The sequence below is a fragment of the Halyomorpha halys genome, unplaced genomic scaffold (genome assembly GCF_000696795.3).
Source record: "Halyomorpha halys isolate HHAL.00 unplaced genomic scaffold, Hhal_1.1 Scaffold145.1, whole genome shotgun sequence".
NCBI classification, from domain to species: domain Eukaryota; kingdom Metazoa; phylum Arthropoda; class Insecta; order Hemiptera; family Pentatomidae; genus Halyomorpha; species Halyomorpha halys.
The window spans coordinates 1,093,511-1,098,690 of record NW_027115461.1 but is presented as its reverse complement, the minus strand read 5'-3'; positions in this window follow the sequence as shown (position 1 = coordinate 1,098,690).

Below are 5,180 nucleotides of genomic sequence, written 5' to 3'. Positions count from 1 at the left end.
TTTAATCACCATATCCTTCCAGATGTTGGATTAATGAAAAATATTTTCATATAGTAGTAATATGAAAATTTTAATCAGTTTAGAACAAAAACACTTTTGTATAGAAGTTAACAATAGACTTGACTTAGGATTCTAAAGATTTCATATTATATATAGATGGTCAACGTTGTGATCAAGAAAACAAAAATTATTATATCTCAACAACATACCTATCCAGTTTCAAAACACCATAAAGAATCTAAGAGTCACATTTGATCAGCACTTAACATGGAACAGCCACATCTCCCAAATAACTTCAAAAGCCATCTTAATCCTTAAACAGCTCCTAAAATCCCGTAATTTATTTTCTCAAAGTACTTGTCACCTCCTAGTATCCTCCCACTTTTCGACTAGTGTATGGAGGACTATCCATTAAACAAGAAAAGAGTTAAAAAAGATTAATGAACTGTTTTATATATGATTCATTTTTGTTATTCCTAGTCGTTCCCATGTCTCACATGACTATTCCGAGCAAAGCTGGCTCTATCCCAGTATCCAGAGACAATTCCTTCTTGGCACATTCATATATCAAACCCTAATAACCGAAAAACCTTCCTACATCATTGACTTCCTTACCCTATGTTTATCCATTCACAAGACAAGATCCCAACCTACTGATCTTTATATCCCTACCTACAGAACTGCCTCCTATGAAAAATCTTTTGCTGTCCGAGCTACCTCATTTTGGAATTCCTTACCTATATCCATCCGTAAAGCTTCCTCCTTAACCTCATTCAAAAATCAACCATATATCCATCTCCTAGAATATCAAACTTCTGTGAACTTGTAGTGTAATTTAATGTAGCCAGGCAAAAGCTTCATAACTATTATTCATAGGGGACCAAGTGTCCCAGAATAAAGATTAATTTTTTCATTTCAACATACAATGCAGGGCTAAAATAAAAAAGTTAGTGCCACAGCATCCAGTTTAGGAATGACTGTCATATTATCTTTATCTGCTTCTCATCTTGTTAGTTGTGATGAAGCGTGGTGGGTCAAAACGCCTTGCCATCAACAATAGTTGACAACTTTTTGTTTTCCTTGACCACAGCCCTGACCAAGTACTTCTAAAAAGACTTTGATTTTTGTGTGCGTACTCACACATAGTGGACTCTTGATATAATAGAGATTAAGGAGAAATGAAACATGGCTATAGTGAGGATAGAAAAATATATCATTGCAAGAATGTACAGGTTGTTCAAAACTTTTTTTTTTTTCCAGTTTCGGTTGTCAAAATAAAACTTGGTAGGTCCTTGTTATGATAAATAAAGTTTATTTAGGTAGTGATGTCGACATGGTAACCATTTATAGTTCTTTTATGCAGGATTATCTAAGAAAATTTAGCAAGAAGATGGCTGGGGGTGCGGTCAAAGATAAACACAAATAAGTAGGATTAACCTATTTTATTGTGCCAACGTTTCGGCTAGAGACTCTAGCCTTCTTCAGGGCTAAAAACAGAACAAGATAACAACCACAGTAAGTATAGAAAAATAAAAAAGAAGAAAGATTTTCTTCCACTCTAGCCAACAAAACGTTGGCACAATAAAATAGGTTAATCCTACTTATTTGTGTTTATCTTTGACTGCACCCCCAACCATCTTCTCCTCATTCATCATCCACGGTCAACTATCTCTCATAATTAAGAATATTTAGTTTTAAAATGATTTTATATCGGTGGATTTTTAAATCAAAAGTGTCCTGAAGGTTTAAAGTGGCTACAACTAAACAATTTGTAAGTGTTTTTTTACAATAGAATAAAATTGTTTAAGTTTTTACATCAATTTACTTTTTTAGACACAAGTCAGAAAAATTGTTTTACTATCAGATTTTCAATGAGAATCCTTCAAATAAAATCAATTTCACATCTAGTCGGTCAGAATGACAGTTAAATGAAAAATGGACATTTAGATTGATCATATAAGGTTAAAACTCATTGACTACAAAGAAAGAGTGCGAGTGCTTCATCCACATTGTTTGTTTCTCTTTCTTCTAGAATGCAAAAGCCTAAATAATGTACAAACAAGCTTTCTGTTTATTACAAATCAAAAGAGACACTACTCATAGAATCGTCAGGAGCCTTAGTGATTGAATCAGTTTGGTTTTTGAATGATGCCATTCCGACTGGGAATTTAGGGATACGTTAAGACAACCAAGTTTTCTAAACTTGACCAAATTCTCAAAACTCAAGAAAATAAAAAAAATAGAGAATGTCAATCAAGTCTTAGACAAGCTGTATACACATGTATGTAATGTATTTAAATAAAATATATTGCATATCGCTAAAAGGCAATCCTTCTCCGCTTAGACCCCTGGGGAGTGACGGTCCTATATCACTTTTGAAATATTAGCTTAAAACGGGAAGAGGAGACTTTAAGATAGTTTACTTGAGTAATACTTAAAAAGTGCCTGAAATTGAAAAAAAAAAAAGGTTTTTCAAACTTATATTTCATAGCCTTTAATGTTCTCTTCGATTGATCTACATATTGGCCGCACAGTAATTAACTCATACGATCAACACAAACAAATCTCTGGAAAAGAAACCCAGCCTCCATCTTTTTTTTTTTTTTACTGTTCTTTATTTATTTGGAGGCTAATAATTTTAGTATTATATTATATTATTGACTTTAGAATAACATAAAATACATGGAAAATTGGCTTTGGTCTTAAGAGTAAAATAAAAAATGATAAAATATCACTAAAATAATAAACTTTGATGAATAACAGTAATATAATATTATTGCTGAAACACCAATAATTAACAAAAAATATAAATAATAAATTAAAGAAAACATAAAATAAACCCATTTTTCATATCATGAACTAACTTCTAATAAAATACAAAATTAAACACAAATTAACCAAAAATCATTAATAAGGAGCAATTAATGTTTATATAGATACAAGTTTTAAAAGAAAATCAGAAACATCACTTGTAAAAAAAAAAAAAAATAAATCCTCTGAAAAATCATAAATCTTAAGATATATTCAAATAAAAAGAAAATAATTAATAATACAGGAAAAAATTATGTAATGATGATTACTTGATTGATATATACATATATCAATAAATATATTGAAAAAAAAAAAAGGTTTTTCAAACTTATAGTTCATAGCCTCCTCAAGATATCTCAATTGCTTATTTGTTATATCATTAATATGTTTTGTGAAAATAAAATATTTCTTTATAATCTTAAAATTCTTTCTTGAGACTGGCATTTTTTTACTAAAAAATTCAAAACACTATCCAAATTATAGTCTCAAAACTTTTATTTCATTTACACGTCCAACGTTTCGGCCAATTCGGCCATCTTCAGGGACAATCTTAATTTACTATGAAACATATCATTTAACCATTTTAAAAACTTCATACAGGCTATTCTGCCCATGTCAAAACATTTATATCTAATATGTCAAAAATACATTAAAAATCACAGTCAAATTATTTCTCTTTAACCACTATTAATACACTTTTATTACCTTATTATTTTATTAGTAATAAAAGTGTATTAATAGTGGTTAAAGAGAAATAATTTGACTGTGATTTTTAATGTATTTTTGACTTATTAGATATAAATGTTTTGACCTGGGCAGAATAGCCTGTATGAAGTTTTTAAAATGGTTAAATGATATGTTTCATAGTAAATTAAGATTGTCCCTGAAGATGGCCGAATTGGCCGAAACGTTGGACGTGTAAATGAAATAAAAGTTTTGAGACTATAATTTGGATAGTGTTTTGAATTTTTTAGTATAAAATATTTCAATAATTTTTTTCCTCCATAACCTCTATTTCTGGATTTCATTTAAGGTTTTTAGCATGAATATATATTCTGGTCCTACACTGTTTCTTTCTGTAGTGGCCTACATTTTAAGGAGTTTTTGACTTATATTTTTTGTTGTAGTCAATAATTAAAATCAGTGTTAATGATATATAACTGGTGCCAAGGAAGTTCACGGGCTTATAAAACATGTTTACACATTCTAAATAAATATTAAAAACTTTCAATAATCTATATGTTAGATTTCATCTATCTTTCTATGCATTTGAAAATATTATTTGAAACATTTTATTGTTATTCTTTGGGAATTTGGTGGACAGGAAGTGATTAAAATAGTTTTCATTTCTTCATCTTGATTCATTATAGACCAGGAGCTCATGACGGATTCATTCAATGAAAGGACTAGCAGCTAGAAATTGCTTATTGATAATCCTCTAGTGACGACACAACTCTGGACAGTTGTTTGAATGCCGTTTATGATGATATTTATCAGGGTGGTTAATATGAACTGTCAGAAGGCCACAAAATTTGATATTTTCAGTGTTAGCAGAGTAAGAAGGTAGGTAGGTATGAGCTACAATCTAGAACAAACACGGGTAACTGAAAGGGAACCATAAATATGGATAAAATTCATCTCCAGACATTGTTAAAGAAAATATTATGTTAATAGAGAATGCTAGCTCCTAGTCTATAAGAACCCGGGGTGATGAAATGAAAACTACTTTAATCACTTCCTTTCCACCCAAGTAGAAAGATAGATGAAATGTAACATAAACATTATTGGATGTTTTAATATTTATTTAGAATCTGTAAATATGCATATAATTATCATTACATTTTTTTTTCCCTTAATTTAATTTTTATTTGAATATACTTTAAGATTTGTTAGAGAATTTATTTTTTTACAAGTGATGTTTCTGATTTTCTTTTAAAACTTGTGTGAATATGCATATAAACACAGACATCAGTATCTTGATCTAGCAGTTCTCAGAGCTTATAAGTTTTAGGAGAGAAAGGTGGATGTTGAAGTAACAACTTTAAAAAATGTTTTGTAATTACAGTCAGAACTGCAGTGTAAACACTTGCTAACCGAGACCTGATTCGGTATTGTTAACTAATATATCGATGTCAGATATTGACATTAAGAAGGATCTAATATTAATATTTATTTATGGTTTAACAGAATATTTTTAATTTAAATAATATTATTTCAAAATTTTTTGAGACAAGGTAATTATTTATTAAATAAAACCACAAAATTGTATCCAATACTGTCTCAACACTTTATTTCTTATTAGTCCAACGTTTCGGCTATTCCAGCCATCTTCAAGGACATCTAAATATTCAACAGCTTATATTATATCT